A 17,537-nucleotide genomic window follows, 5' to 3' on the forward strand; every position below is an offset into this window, starting at 1 on the left:
GTGAGGACAGGTCAAGCAGAACGTGGCGGCAATTGTAATTACTATTTCAGGAAATGCTCATAAATGTGAACCATTTTGAAGTTTTGTGATATTCCTTTTTCGAGTACCAATATCCTGAAATGTCTCGAGAAAGCATGAAGATTATTTCGTTTGTAGCCAAGTGCAAAGTGTTTATCGATTGTAGAATTATTCATCGGATTAGTCTCCTGCAAAGGTGGATCCCTTGATGGTGTCACCGTAGTAAAGTCACCGGTGGAGTAGTTAGAGGGAGAAAGGGGAGAGAGCGGGGCAAGTGACAGACAGACAGACAGACAGACAGACAGACAGACAGAACCCAAATAAACAAACTACAGCAGAACAGACAACAAACATACAGACAGGCAAACAGACACATAGCCTGACTGACTGACTGACTGACTGACTGACTGACTCATAGAGATCGACATGAAGAGAGAGAGAGAGAGAGAGAGAGAGAGAGAGAGAGAGAGAGAGAGAGAGAGAGAGAGAGAGAGAGAGAGAGAGAGAGAGAGAGAGAGAGAGAGAGAGAGAGAGAGAGAGAGAGAGAGTAGCATATAGACCTAAATCTAGTTTGACAGACAGTTTGATCTGTACAGTTATGACCAGATGGTCACAGGTGTCCACCCATTGCGTTTTCCTTGCGATTTCTTTAAGTTAAACAAAAACGTAGAGCATAAAATAACGTTCTAAAAATAACCCGATGGGCATAATACTAAAGCACGCCAGACAAATTAGCTTAAACTGGAAAAACAAAGATGGATGACGCCTTTTTAAACCTTGCCAAGGTGATTGATAAACGATCTTTATCCTTATCCATTGTGCTGTATGAGGTGATCAAGGTACAACAAATGAGTATAAAACCCGTACAGCTGACTTTTATAGGCCAATCTGCAGACGATATGTTTCAAGTCTCTATTCAGTTCAGCAAAAGGGCGCCAAACATAACTCAACATGACAGGTTAATTGCTGCAAATATTTCCTCTCTGGAAACTACCCTGCATGTTATATGTTGTAGCCTAAGGATTCGATAATCTGTCCTGTGTTTCAACAAATTTAATAAAGTTAATGTTCCAAGTAAGCTTGACCTAGATTGAATTTTCCCTCCGATTGTCGTACTCGATTACAGAATCCTCGGAAGAATTAGACGCGCGTAAAGTAGGGCGTAGAACAGCCACACGATACGGGATTCGATTTTGTTTTAAAGTTTATTGGGGTAGAATGCTGCAGACACCCAGTCTTTTTAAATGCTTCTCCTGGCGCCCATTTGAAGCTCTCTCAGGAAGAAAAGAGTCACTGCCTTACCTTACTTTCTTTGAAAATCGACAATTTCGTTTTTCCCGCTTGAATTAACATAGAGATGGCGGCCATTTTGAATTTCAAATATCGGTAAATGTTAGGTAATTTAAAACTTTGCATGGCGACCCCTTGATTATTATCTTTGATTTGACGAAAGAATGGTTGAAAGTTTCATGGTAGAAACTTTGAGCAAAAGTTTAAGTCTTTCACTTCCGACAGTCGCGCAAAAGCTGTAACCGTTGATAGTAGCTTCATTGTCCTTTATCTTAACAACATATGCATTTCGTATTCAAATGCCTATTGTATGTCGAAATACAAAATAGTAAGTCGGCAAGCACAACGAAGCGTGTATATATGCAATGTTTTTGCTGAAAGATGCATTTTAGTCGGAAAAATAATCCAATTATTGATGGCTGAAGAATACTTTGGTGAAAACAAACTTTTGGCATTTTGACATGATCTGCCGAGTGTAACGAGAAACTGCCCACTGTCAAGGAAAATCAGAACAGAACACGTGGTGATTGAAAGTGCACTTTTTCTGTGAATTTCACAACGATTAGTGGTTAGGCAGAATAGCGCTTCTAGCACGTGCCCAGACAGATAAATTAACGCCATGTGCCGTGTTCATCGGAGTGTGAGGAGGCCGATAGGAACTTAATCACAGGAAAAAACCTTTATCGAAACCATTTCCTGTGATTATAGTATGTCTGTGACGTACACACAGATAGTTACGGTCGTCAATGGGAATATTCAAATTACTTGAATCTGAATAATGAACCGAATAGACCGTTACAGACACACACCACAGGCAGGTAATAAAGCAGTTTGCAAAAAGGCAAACAAGTGCTCTCAAGTAGTTTCATGTTAGAAAAGCAGGCGCAGGGCTTTTTTCTCCGAATGAAGGCTGGCGTGGAAATTGTCTATAAACAACGGGCAAGCTTTGAAACGAGCCAGTTACAATTGGTGTGTTGTAGGTTGGGTTCAAGCTATTTTTCGGGGGTGTGAAGGGTAAGGGCAAACTCTTGCGGTGGATAGAGGGCAGTTGGGAACATTTGAGAATATTCCTGGTTGCGGGAATTTCAAGGGGAAAGAGAAGACTTGTTGGAGGAAAGGAAACGTGTTCAAATTGTGACGGGGAGTAGGGTCGACGTTTGCTTTCCTCTCAAGCTTTCGAGTTTATTCAGAACGCCTTAAAAACGTACGTTTACACGTGAAAACACCTATATTCACAAATAACCAAACAGATTCGTTAGCTGTCGTTATACAGCGTAATATTGGGTCGTAACACGGACTGCTTGGCGATACAGATATGGGCTGTGCGGACAAGCAGACTGAAGCGCGAACGACGTCACCGTTTCATCGACGGTTTGTCATTTGCCCGGACAATAAAATGAAATACGAAACATATAGTTTCACTTTATCATCAATATAATATAATGAGTGTTCCCATTTCAGTTTGATTCAGGCATAGATGTCAATGTATTGTCAGTTATAGTTTTAATGCTGTATGTGTTGACCTCATTTTATGATTTGAGATAAACGGTTAAAGAAAATATAAACGAAAAAGACTTAGCGATGAGGTCATGTATCGTGCCATCAGTGACATCTCAAAAAGTAGCTGCAGTTTTATGGGGCTTGGCGTACGTTCGTCGACTTACAGCCGAATTAAATTACATTTTTTGTAATTCACAAAAACTTACCCTGCTATTAGCACACCGTATTTGGGAAACAAGAAAAGTCAATGAAGGGTCATCCTACAATTTTTACGAAAATAATCGATATCTCAGCTCAGCAAATTTTGGACTATCGCTCAGGCAAAACCTAGTCCCGGAAAATTCAATTCTGAACCATTTCATTGGATTTTGCATTGCTACCAAATTGACTGATTTATTTATGAATGAATGTCCATTTATAAATTAAGGTAATGAGAGCATCTAACTCAGAAAATTAAGATTAAGATTAAGGTATACTTAAACCCTAGAATTTGTATGGACTCATTTTGAATCTCTTGGAGTTAGATGTCTCAGTTTTCAAAAAAAAGCAAAATTTATTTTTTTCCTTACAGGTTAACACACGGTTGACGTCCATTTGAATTTCAAATATCGGTAAATGCTAACTAATTTGTTTCTCTAGTGACAAACTTTGCACTTTGACCCTGATTTGTACTCTTGATATGGTTAGAGAATGGCTGAAGTTTTCGTTTTGGAAAGTTTGAGCAGGCCTTTCACTCTCGGTGTGTCTGCTACCTTGAGCCGATCCTTGAATATACAAGACGTTGGGAGGGATGTGACACCTGAACTTCTTGTGACTTCGGTCGCGGAATGTAAAAAAAGATATCATTTGCTCTCTGGATGATGTGACCTTTATATCCTTGAAATGTTCGAGGAAAAACAAAAATGGGAACAATTTAATATCTGTTTCCTGGTAATCACACATCTTTATAGTTTGTGGCAGGACTTTATGGTTTCGCCCCTCACACAGTTGTCAGAATGAATATTTAATCAATTATATTTAACTGCTTTTTCAAAACATTGCTACGAGCTATGCTTTTTGAAATCATAATAAGAACGAACACAAACACAGACAGACAGACAGACAGACAGACAGACAGACAGGACAGACAGACAGACAGACAGACAGACACGCACACCACACACACATACATCATATATATATATATATATATATATATATATATATATATATATATATATATATATATATATATATATATATATATATATATATATATATATATATATATAACCGTACTCTCTGTGCCCAAGTTCAGAGGTTGCCATAAAGCCATTATGGTGATAACCGGGAGGGCACATTGTATACATTTTGTGTATGTATATATATATATATATATTATATATATATATATATATATATAATTTTGTTTGTGTAGTATATTAATATTTTAATATTTCAAAAGCTCGGAACGATTGTGTTCATTGTGTAAGATGCTAAATGCTTATCCCGGGTTGCAAGATGCCGGGGGAAATGGACCAATCTCACTATATTTAGGTCAGCTCAATTTTCATTCAGATGTGACCTATTTACATATCTACGATTTTGCACGCAGGTGTTCGGATATTATTGATGAGAGTTTCTTATGTATACAAGCTACATAGAATAATTATACTTTGTGAACTATGAAGACACGCCTGTTGATACGCATTTACGCGAAACCATTTCAAAATGCAACACAAAAACTAATACTTCCCCCTCATATCTAATACTTACAGAAAAAAAATTGATATCATTCGTCACATTTGACTGAGTCGAGAAACAAATGCATGATTATGATTTAGAAAATATCGAATTGCATGAAGCTTAGATAATTTGAAACCAGTTTGCTTTGGGAAACATAAAATATTGATACTCCCGACAGAGTTCTGTTACTCCTTTCGCGTGGATGGGACTTCTGGATTTAAAGAAGGATCGAGTGTCACTCTGTAGTTCAGTATGCCATGCGTTATTAAAAACCGAATCTTAAACAGGAAATACGAGCATCTTTATTCCCACCTGCCGATAATTACAACCAATTGCATTTTAGTGTCTCGAAAAACTGATAGGAACAACAGTAAAATCGATGTGGTGAAACACTAAAATCGATGTGGTCAACCATGTGTGGTCAACAATTTTTTTAATCACATATTTACGGGGAGATACTGTATATCATATACACTGTACAGGTGTATTTATCAGCTAGGCGGTAATAGAGGTATCAACTTCGTCTGCAAAAGTTGAAACATGATTAGAAGGAGGTCAGGCTAAGTCAAAGCAACACCACCAGATCCACAAACACCGCACCGGCGCCTGACTCTTGCTGGACAATGTTTCAACTTTTGTAGATGGTGAAATGTATTAAAAATCGCTGAACACATCGATTTTAGTGTTGTACCACATCAATTTTACTGGTGCTCTTATCAGTTTTGCGATACACTAAAATGCAATTGTTTGTGGCATAACCCAGCATCCTACGCTCTGCTTTCAACAATTTTGCGCCCTCCATCTATACACTAGGCGACAGAAAGCACCAACAAAAGTCAACAAAATGAGCTCTGGCTTGAGTGCAACTGAACCAAAAGACAAAGGTAGACACGAACGTTTTCGGAATATATTGCGTTGATATATACTGTCTGTAGCTTGTGAATAAAGCTAACAGGCTGGTTTCGTAAATGTCCATCCAACGGTTGATTGTATGGTTCGGCAGACTCATTTAGCCAACATCGACGGCAGATAAAGGAAGTTCATGTCACGGCAAATAGACATAAATTCACCTTGTTACTAGGGGTTGTACATCAACTCCAGCTAGGCTCTGAATGTTATCCACGCAGAAGTAACTGCGATTAGAGCGTCCATACAACATCGTTTTCTTTCTCGGCTATAACCTTAGGGACCGTTCAGTTTTACGGCCGGGGGGGCGGCAAAATCCAGGGGGGGTCATCATAATTTTGGAATCCGCGAAGGGGGGGGTCATCGCTTTTTCACTGGTAGGAAAGGGGGGGTCACCACATTTTCAAAAACATAATACCTCCAATAAAGTTCACTTTATGCCATGGCCATGATCGACCCTCTTTACCGGCGGGCCGCCTTCGGCGGCCCACTACAATAAATATACTTTATGTATTACCCATGACCCTCTTAACGGGCAGACGCCTTTGGCGGCCCACTCCAATTAGGTTTACTTCATGCAATGGCCATGATCGACCCTCTTTACCGGCGGGCCACCTGCGGCGGCCCCCTACAATAAATTGACTTTATTGTAATACCCCATGACCATCTTAACGGCCGGACGCCTTCAGTGGCCCTGTCAGTAAAGTTTACTTTGTGCAATGGCCATGATCGACCCTCTTACCAGCGGCCACCTTTGGTGGCCACTAGAATAAAGTTGACTTTACGTAATGGCCCATGACCCTCTTAACCGGAGGGCTGCCTTTGGCGAACCACTCCAATAAAGTTTACTTTATACATTGTCCATGGACATAAGTTGTCTATGGAAATGAAGTTAAAAATTGCCTTACAGTCGTCCTAATTAACAGACGTTTGCATGGATGTGGCTGAGAAGTTTGTGCACTGGCATCTCTGCTACACGAATAAAGTGCGCCGCGTACCGGAGTTCAAATCCAAACCGTGCGGGTAAATTTGACATATGGGTTTTGGTTATTTTTCAGCAGGGAGGGGGTCATCAATTTTTTTCGTCTGACAAGGGGGGGGGTTTCATCTTTTTTTCACGAAAAATGCAGGGGGGGTCTATATTTTTTGAACACCGGCGACAAGATTTTGCCGCCCCCCCCCAGGCCGTAAAAACTGAACGGTCCCTTACATCAGAAATAGGTCAGATTTGATAGATGGAAGACGCATTTTCCTTCTGCTGTGCACTGCATAACGATTCTCGATCTGTCATACCCTCTACACATAAAGTTAACGAATACTAACCATTAGGCTGATAATTGCAGCATTATGCTTCATGTACGTGGTTTTTTTAGTGAATTTTAACATGTCCTTGACAAAATCATTGATTTTGTTAATGGGAAAACAGGGTTTACACCATGATCATTGTGTATATTTAGGTCACGAGACAAAGATTAGGAGAACTGGTGATATTCCTGAGGGACGACATCACTGTTGGATATGACTAAAAGTCGGTAAGGAAGAATGGGGTGGTACTTACATTAAATCACTGTAACTATGTAAACATGACGGGGAAATTATCTCTTTAAGATTTCACAAATTGTATTTGATTAAAGTATGTTTATTCTAGGGCCGATTTATGCTTGAAAATCAGTCGGTGTTAAAATATGATGTGAATTTAGTAATCTTGAAAGGAGAATCATATTTTGGAATTTTATTTTATCTTCGGCTTTAATATCCCAGTAAAACATGTTGAGATTTAAATATTGATCATATCAGATTTCTCGGCCATTATCTTCCCTCGTCATTCCTGGTCTTCTCTAGTCACTCCTAATCTTCTCCGCATGCAGCCTGTGTCTGTGCGTCCTTCTTCTCCCATTAATGAGTACACCTTCAGAATATTCAGAACATTTTCAACGTCATCTTGTAATGATAGCAATTAGAAGATAGATTTGGACCTTCCTATTTTTATCAAATACCCAAAACATGACGGCAGTGTACGCCTGACGTCGTCGTCGGTTATTACCCTTTTCTGGGAGAATGTATATTCTTATTCTTGTTATTCTTATGCTTCTATAGTTTTTATCACATTCAAATAAGTAATTCTGCTACTACTACGTATGGAGAGTTTAGTTTACATTTGTAGGTTTTGTTTTCCTTCGTGCCTTTTATCATCTTCCCGTGATGCCATCGTCGAGTATTTGATAACTTACAAGCTACAGCTGAGCAGTGTTTACCCGTACTTTGTATTGTATTTACTGACACAGTCAGACATATCTGATTTGTTTGAAAAACTTTCCGGTGTTGTTTTTGAGAATAATGTTTCACTGAAAATAGCACGCTCGAAATTTGTTGATTCTTTTGTGAATTTACATCAAAATTCTGCTGATTAATTTTTGTTAGCTCACTAGATGATCATAAGTGAAGATATCTGAAAATAACAATATACTGTTAGACTTTGCTGTGATCTGCTGAGTGATCTTGATTTCATTATGAAGACAGTACGATACTTATTATTACCTGACTCGTACTTTGAACGTCGCACACTCTATAGGATCCGATGGTAACTTGTCGATGACGTCGCGAGCCGCATAGTCATCGTTTAACTGAATGTGAACCGGAACTATTTTCAGCTTGAAAACTTTGGGATCTAAAAATGATCAAACTACACGTTAGAAAATCTGCGTTTAAGAAAGTATTGCATATAAAATTGATAAACCATATAACAGTGATTTAATGTATCATTGCGCCCTTCGATGACGAAATCGTTGCATTTTTAACGGTTTTTTGTCTCAGATAGAAATAAAGCATATGATTGTCATTTGCCAATAAACATAAACATTGAGAGAGAAAACTATTGAGAGGCATGTAATGAAAACATAGCCGAAACAAGGGATATGTACCCTCAAGGTAGGAGACAAGTTGCCCTCTTGACGTCAGGCAAATGGTTACCTGGCCCCGGGCAAGTAGCCCCCTTGTTTGGGTTTTATATTACATGATACCATGATTCATACATAGATCAATGTGACTACCAGGTGCAATTTTAATTTGCATATCTGAAATTACACTAGTTGATTGGTTGAGCGAGAATGGCCATGTGAATGTTGAATCAAACAAACATAGCGTGGCCGCATTTCCTTATTTACTATGCATTTATAACGTTCAGAATATGACGATTCCTTTCAAATTTTGTTCTCACAGAATCTTATTTTAAACCCACAGTACTCTCTGATCAAGAAGTGATGCAAGCATTCCAGCAGTTTGACAAGGATGGCAATGGGTTTATCACTTCCGACGAGATACAATATGCGATCAAGAATTTAGGTCAGCGGTTCACTGAAGAGGAATTAACGTTAATGATACAAGGAATCGACATTGACGGGGACGGGAGAGTGAATTACTCGGAGTTCATGAAGATCTGGAGAACTTAACTATTTCAAGATGGCCGCCCTGTCATGGTGGAACCTCAATTTGCATATCTCAAATGATATTTGCCGATAGGCTGACAAGAAAGGTCAGACAAAGTCTGACACGTGACGTCACTTTTGTGATAGGATGCCATGAATGACGCGCTCTGCGCATATTTTCCGCGGTTGTTCTTCGAGAACAGAAACATATAAACACAACGAGAGAGATTAACGAATGCAATAAAACTTCATTCGTTCAGTCTGTAGGGTTATTTTGAATGCGGGCGTTATCATTCTGCTCTGTATTTTACAACCCGTGAAAAACAACAGATAAACAATGTCTTTGATTTAAATGAAAATATAATATTTCGTGTTGATGTTTCGTATTTTAACCTTTTTGAAAATCTCATTTTACCTGAACATCAATAATAGGTGTTTGCAGCAAAAGCAGAGCTCGAGAAATTTTCCTATTTAAATTTTGTTGTGAATTTACAAACTAACTGCTTACAGGGGAAGTGAATTGCTGTGAATTGATGAACTAAATGACCAGTGTGTAATTTTACACTATCGAGTGTTTATATACTATCCTGTGTACATGTCTGATATAGTCCTTCATATTTCCTTTTTTATGTCTTTGCTAGTTGTTACATTTTACCATCGGAAGCTTTTTTATAGCAAGCTATGAGTGGAATAGGAAAGAATTCAGCATGCATACAGCTGATGTATTTAAGATACGCGATACCAAATATCACGTAACTAAAATCAAGCTATGAACTTTTAGTGGGCGTCGATGATGAGGGACACTTAGCGTGATGTTCGGACGCACACGGACAGGAACTCATCGTGTAAGGTAATTGAATACCCATTTGAAAGTAGTCAAGCTGTGTTCTGCACTCTACATTAAAGAGATCTCCCCGATACCCTTTAACGTGATGGAAGCTGATCACCGAAAAAAAGCGGAAAGGCAAAAATGACATTGTAATCGCGTAAAGGTAGCACGACCAATTTGAAATTAATTTTTCCATGAAGAAGATTCTGGCAAGCTTCCATTATTCTTCGTCTGGAGTTCCTTTATGAATACGGACTCCGATAGTTGGCGTACTCCATTTCAAGATCAGTATCGCGATGAAGAGTGTAACTGACTACGATTTCTTCACTTCTGATTCGTCATGCTGAATGCCATTATTGGAGATGACCTATCGTACTCTCAGAAATCTGTCCTTTTTTGTATTTTGTTTTGTGTTTCTTTTTAGTGCTATCATCTAGTACCGAGGTTGAACTTGGAAAAAAAGATCTAACAGAACAGTGGAGAAGTAAATTATAGGACAGACTAGTTTTCATCACTCCATTGTGGTGCGTGAATCGGACGTATTGGTTTTTACAACATGTTAAATGTGGCGTTCTTTGTCGAAACTGGATCTCACCATCGTCCTCACGTCAGTTCGAAAAAAGTCAAACCGTCATCTTAACACTGAGCAAGGTATTACTGATTATGGACAATTTCGCCCACTTGAACAAATATGGTGTCTTGTTTAAAGTTGACTGCAACTTAGAACTGTCTTGTATTTTCTATTTCTTTCATTGCAAAAATACTAACGAAATTACGAGGTGATGCAGAAATATACAGTAACCAAATAAAGGCTGTTAAGTTGTGACAATTCGTAATTGTTGCTGCTGATACAACGTAATATTCTAGATATATGTAACTACAAAGAATGAATATCTGACAAGAAAGATACTGTATGATATGGTGGCCTACTTCGGTGCAATAGGAATAGTGTGCGCTATTTCCAATCCTACATACGTGATGTGATATCTGTTCAATGGCCGATGTGTTATGTCCTCAATATGAAAATACACATCATGGTTTTGAAAAACTATCAGATCTTGTCGAATCTTATTCGTCGAAGACGGATAAAATCTTTAAGATGCTTCACAACATCCTAGAGGACGGTGGGTAAGAGTTTGAAGAAGATCTTTTGGAAAGATAGTGTTCTTATCGTGTGATAATGACTGTGCTGTACATTGATCTCATGCACCATTCTCCACTGGGAAAGAAGGCCTCAGCCATTTTGACTAAATCTTACAGATGCTATCTTTGAATATGTCTATTGATGACATGTTACTTTAGACGAAGATTCCTTACGTCGTGATATACACAATACTTATCTACCATTCAAGACACATTCATACACATAAGAGATATCGATAGACGGATGGATAGGTATGCCAGTAGCCAGATAGCCAGTAAGATAGATACTATAGACACAGATACTATACATACATACATACATACATACATACATACATACATACATACATACATACATACATACATACATACATACATACATACATACATACATACATACATACATACATACATACATACATACATACATACATACATACATACATACATACATACATACATACATACATACATACATACATACGGGTAAACATGTAATGTTGTCAAAATATTGTAAGCCTTCATATAAAGCATGTTTTGAAACACTCTGAGCTGTTTAATTGAATAATATAATAGTAAGTTATAAAAATGATCGAATAAACACACAGGAGACATGCAAATAATGTACAGCAAACAGTCAAAAGTATTGTATTAAGTGGAGGTAGAATGCTAGCCAGTCTTGATGGCGCAGACAATAACACTGTGTGACGCGATATTTTACATCATGCTGACAAACACGTCGTCACAGAAATTCTAGCAATTTGCAGCTGCTGTCTGATGTGATTGAAAATTCACTCCCTGCTAATTATTTGATGCATTGAATCGTAAATCACTTGCTAATATCGCCATGGGAGTGGATGTATGTTTACTTCGATGTAACCTTGAAACTAACAACTCTGCCAATAAGTCGAGATCACCTGAGGATATTGTTGTCGCCAAAAAATACATGTAATATGATTTTTTCCCTCGAAGACAAGAGCGTTTCTATAGCTCAGATGTTCTTTCTATTGACGACATAAGTGTAACTAAGACGCAAAAAAAGTGTACAGCCCTTTAAAGTTTTTAAGTCATTAAAAATGAATTTACTATCACCATTGTACGTGGATTTCTGTTGAAATCATCATCTCTTGGTCAGAAATGCTTGGTCTAAAGTTAGATTGCTGTGCTTCTAGATATATGAAACCGTCGATGTGAAAAATAATAAGGTTCTTAGGAAGAATGCACCGGAAGACGTACACGGAGCTGTATCACTGTACTTTACACGTCGATAGTATTTACGTTTTAAGGTAGTTTGCGCCTCGAAAGTCAACGTCAAAATTTTCGAATTTCAAAAAACTAAGTAGGAAAGTTTTTCTTTCTCAAAGGGCTTCAAAATTAGCCCCCAAAAGTGGTAAATCAGAAGAAAATTGGAAAAGTTTGAGAGTCAGAATATATGTCCTCGAGGCGCGCTCTACTTTAAAGGTATACTGTCACCTGTTCCAATTTTGCCACAGTTACCATGGAAAGAGAAAATCTAACCAATCACAGGTTTTAAGCGGGTGGCCGCTTTTTAAAAACAGCGCCCTCACATGGGCATTTTGAATACCAAGGAACGCCCTTTGACCATATATGGGCATATTTAGATTAAAGGTGACTGTATACCTTTAAACTGTGATTGAAGTCCTGGTCTGAAGTACACGTACTAGTCCTCCCGTGTCGTTGTCCTCTGGAAGCTGGGAGATGTACGCCAGATCTGTGTATGTATAGTGCGTGGGGACAGTTCTATACACTTCAGACAGATGCATAAACTTTTGGAGCGTGTACGCTAAAGAATGTACAAACAGTTCTAATTCTGAACACTTGCATGTACATCTGTACAACAACATCAGACAATAAAATATTACCTTTAACAAACTACGCAGCCCGGCTTGCGTTGGCTATGATACTAAATCTTTCTTCATGGCGCACTGTACATATCTCCTTGATAACAAATGGTGTGTACTGTCGGAGATCAAAGAAGGTATGCCGCAATCAACAGCTCACCAAAGGCACACCGCTGGGCAATTTGATGAAACAGTTGATTTGTGAAAGTGATCTGCTAAATTTGAGCACGGAAATTAAACCTTTTCAGTGAGAAGGGTAAACGAGATTTGTCGCAATAATTTTATTAATAGATGGAATGATCACAGCCACTCTTACGGAAATTCCTAGTCAATAATTGAGGTTTGTGTTCTGTTGACTACTTCGAGACATCACAGCTTTTATTTTTCTACCAATAAGAACAACCACAACTTTTTACTTTCTTAAAGGGCGAGCTAAGCTGTATGAAATATAAATAACTTATTCAGTAGTCAATCAGTCAGTTAATCATAAGTCAGTAAATAAACCATCATCATTGTCGTCGTCGTCGTCGTCGTCGGTATTTAACATAATTGAGACTAATCCGTGTGCCATCATTAGTGTTCAAGTTTTTTTCTAAAGCTTTCTAAAACTTGCAATCTAATAAGAATGCCTTAATACTTTTATGGATATTACTTAACTGGATATTCCCTCGACTGCGACCAAGACTAAGGGGTATTTAGTATCGAATCATGTGAATAAGACCATCTTGGTTTATCCCCCTGAATTATAATCAAGATAAATCCCCTCCTCGTCCAATCACCTCGAAAGGATGCAATCAGTTAAAGCTCTGGTAGTGTTCCCAATTGAATTAACCACATCTGCCTCGTGACAGTGAAACATTCATGGTCAATATCGACAATCCATGTAAGCAAATCAAAGAGCATTTACCAGTAAGTGCATTTTGATGTCACGTGTGTAGATAGCATGACGAACATAAGGACACCCTTGGTTGCATGATTATCCGTCATTATGAGAAATTTGAAAGGCGGAATCGTCGGCCTAAAAGTCGTCGGTACGTCGTAAATGTACGAGGGATATTTACGTTCAGAACATTTAACTCGGTTAAGTTTTTGGCATGGTGGTTTGGCAGACTAAATGACGTCGCCAAATAAATATCTCATGTCGATTTATTTTGGAGCTATGTACTTGGCTACCCCGGACGCATTTATCAGTGGAGACAGGAACTTCAAGATTTTCTTGTCCGGTATCGCAGTCTGCAGTCGCCTGTTTTTTGAACAATGTAGGGTATAACACAGTGTAATGAGATTGTCAATACACGGCTGAGTGTATCGGAGGACATTACTCAGTCATCGTGACTCACTCTCGGGAATATAAATCATTCTCCTGTATAATTTGTAATTTTTCATTTGCTATCTCAGCGAGAAAGTGCAGCAATCAATGTTTCTCAGTGGAAGGATTCCAGTTACAGCTGAAGGAAGGCGAAAAATCAGCCGAGTTCAAAATATGTTTTGAGGAACATTGCAACGGAACCGAATGACAGTATCTGCATAGCCAAAAAAATAGACTTTTTGGCTCATTATTTTGGAGAAAAAGTACAATTTTGACCCAAGTATCTGGCCAAAAATATAGAATTTTGACTCCCCCTTCAATTGAACGTGACATTGTAATTTATAATTAGCAGCCTGAACTATCTTGGATACACCTGTTTCCATTTCGGGGATGAATGTTCCGGGGTTTTTAAGTAACTTAGGTTGTCTTTTTTTAAAAAAACACCAACCCTCCGAGCAGAAAAGATTATTTTCAAGATATTAAAATATCGGTAACCTTTCTTTTCGAGAGGACGCCCCCTCTGATAGCCTTTATTCGATAGGTACAAAATATTGAAAGATACCATTGCATATGTAATAAGACCAAAGACGACATATGGTTTTCGTCTGGAGAGCAGACGTAATTGCAAATTCATCTGGATTCCTGGAGCACATCGTAATAAGTAAGGTGCAGACAAGAGAACATTGTAAAGTAAGTTACATTGATACCTATCGAGAGGTGCTGTGTTTATGTTTAAAATGCAAAGGTGGGGTAAAATCTATGAAAAAAGAGACATCATTAGATGATGGGAAATACTTACTGCACCAAGTATCCCGTTTGAGTCGGCAGCCTACCCTGATGGTTTGGTTCAAGAAACCACCAAGTTTCATTGTGTTTCTGATTTGTGCGTAAACTTAAGAACCATATGCACAACTTTTGTACAAATGTGACGGTTAGACCTGCGTTGGCATATCAGGTATAGGAAGTTTGTATCGGACTCAAAATTGGTAATTTTACTCACATTTGTACAAGTTTGTAACTTTTATCCTGAAAGTCACCCAAACAAAGATCCCGCTGTTAGATAGATGCAACCAGTATTTGTAATCTAAATGTGCCGTACCAATCATTGGTGTGTTAACAGCACTGTAAATTCCCTCCACGTAAGGAGTGAATCAATGCTATATCCACACACCGTCATTGCCTGCTGGTCGCACGGTCGTAGAGGGCGTTTCCCCACAAGATAGAAAATGTGCGCTACAATTTAGCATTTGTCCTTTTACTTTGCAAAGTTTCTTTACCTATTTGGTTTATTTAAAGTTCCATAAGCTCTATCTTTTGGCTGTTTTTTCAGAACTTTTGTTTTGTGGTTTCCCTACACTTTCTGCATTGAATCCCTTAAATGCATTTCATGCCAAGTATTTAGCATATCAACACAACCTATATGAGTATAATGGACATTGTTATTGTTGAAAATTGTATTCAAGTCCGGACTAGAATTCATTTGTAAACAATAAACAATGGTCACTACACACATACAAGCTGTGGTGACAAAAAGAATATCAAAATTTCAGCATGACAAATGGATTAGGGTCAGACACCGTAGTTGATATACAGAAGCAGAATACTGAAAAACTTGCCACAAGTTACAGCTTATGTCCCTTTAATATATCATTTTCAGTGTCAGTATCTCTGCCACTAAATGCGTAGGTTATGTTATGGCCGTACTTGAATTATCACTACAGGTCATGTTTATTCAGATAGGCTGTCTCATGGAAGATTATGGGCAGACATTTTGCACGAAGGAAGAACATTAGATGTTTGAAGATTCTGAAAGAACGCAAATTTGACTCAAAATGGACGTGTCCTAGATAGGAAGGCCAATTTCTACAAATCGCTACTTGTCTCAAGTGAAGTCAAGGCAAGATAAATAAGGTATCAATCGCGAGGGCAGCTTGCGACCACTTACGACTTTCGGGAGTTAAATACAGCTAATGGTGCTTTTAGTGGGGCGGGATTCCTAGCATTGGAGGGATGGCAAGAAATTAGTTGAATTCAGCGTATCATACATTTCAAAAGAATACTGATAGGTTTTAGATTAAATGACGACTCAATGAGCAAAAAAAAATTACAGGTACTTTAGCTGGTTTATATTGGTTATAGGATTTTACCCTGACGCGAACAACGGACTGACCAAAGTCACTTTACATATTTTGTTGGCACGTGCACAACAAGGGCTTTGAGTAAATTTGAAGCTAGTTTTGTCAAATTTCAGTGTTATTAGGAAGCATTGGGGTTTTTACGGGGAGGGCCGGGAGGGGTCGGTGGAACTTGAGCAACAAATGGAATGTAAAAAGCGACCCCCCCCCCACATCAAATTTCTAAAATTTGACCCCCCAAATTCATCAATTGTAAAATGTGACTCCCCGTAAGAAAAAATCTTCAGATTTGATTCATTAACCCTTCGCACCCTATGACCCTGGCTGAAAAATTAGACCCTTCAAAAGTTTTTGCGAGAAAAAGAGTTACCCACTCCAATTTTCATGCAAAAAACCAAAAAAAACAGCGACCCTCCCCCAGATGTCACAGTCCGTATCAATAATGTCATAATTGACTTATAATTTCCCATTTGACCTTGAGCTTTCAAAGAATCCCTTTTGGAATTTTACAAATAATCACTGGGTGAAATTCCAATATCATTGATATTCAGATCTGCTCTTTCAAATATAATTTTCTCGTCACGTACATTTATATCAATGTCAAACTTTGTTAAATAGCTAGTTTTGTATTGTAAAAAAAATATTCAAAGTTTCCTCGCAGACCACAATGCATAGAGAATCAACGTTTTGTTGAAATTCCAAAATCAAATTTCTTGCTCACACATGCATCGGTAACTACCCTAGTCTGAGCAAGTACATTAATATCAATAACCAATAGTCTATAAATACACAGATTTAGCTAGTTTTGTATTTAAAAGAAATTATTCATAGTTTCCTCATAGACTACTCATAGATTATGTATGGAGGACCAAGCAACATCTCGGTAAAATTCCGAAGTCAAAAAATGTTTTTCCACAACTCCATACAAAGCTTTGTAAAATTTGACCCCCTTCCAATCATTGATTGTAAAATTTGACCCCCAACCCTAAAAACGGTTTCGTAAAAGTCAACCCCCCCCCTGATTTCCACCGAACCCTCTCTCTGTAAGATACGAATGCTCCATTAGGCTATAGGCCTTTGCCTCATCATGATAAAGGTCGGGAAAGGAGATTCTTGTATGGTTTGTGATACTGAATGAAAAACAGACCCGGGTAAAGCTCTACAACATCAGCTCATTGAAGAAAGTATTTGTTGAATTTGCCATAGAGGGCAGTGTACATATGAGCGAAATTTAACAAGTTCATGCTCGTTAAATAGTCAATGAAGCCTCCTGTCTCTGATCCAAAATTCATGAAATTACATGAATTTCTACATTATTGTTCCATTTACATGTATATATGAGAGAACGTCACTTCTTTCAAAACTCATATACTCATATATCATGATTCCAAAGTA

Source organism: Ptychodera flava, chromosome 5, assembly GCF_041260155.1.
Source record: "Ptychodera flava strain L36383 chromosome 5, AS_Pfla_20210202, whole genome shotgun sequence".
NCBI classification, from domain to species: domain Eukaryota; kingdom Metazoa; phylum Hemichordata; class Enteropneusta; family Ptychoderidae; genus Ptychodera; species Ptychodera flava.